The sequence below is a fragment of the Priapulus caudatus genome, unplaced genomic scaffold (assembly GCF_000485595.1).
Source record: "Priapulus caudatus unplaced genomic scaffold, Priapulus_caudatus-5.0.1 Scaffold4003, whole genome shotgun sequence".
NCBI lineage: Eukaryota > Metazoa > Priapulida > Priapulimorpha > Priapulimorphida > Priapulidae > Priapulus > Priapulus caudatus.
Genome location: NW_014581064.1, coordinates 11319 through 11640, shown reverse-complemented (window position 1 = coordinate 11640; position 322 = coordinate 11319).

Genomic DNA, 322 nt, shown 5'->3' with positions numbered 1-322 from the left:
ATAGGCCTAGCAAACACGGGGAGATTCAAAGTTTGTCAAAATCACAGCGGATTGCAGTAGAAAACTTTGCAGTACCAGGTAAGTAACCAGAGAAGAAGGAAGACAATTCTGATATGAAATGGCAGTAGCGAAAAATCCTCATGTTTATATTCATAATAATTTTTTCAATTTATTATTAAATTGATATAGATATAGGGGCAGACAGAGAGAGGAGGCAGGGAGAGAGGAAGAGAGAGGGGGCAGAGTTCAAGAGAGAGGGGGCATAGAGAGGACGAGAAGGGGCAGAGAAAGGAATTAAGAGAGAGGGAGTCGAGACAGAGAG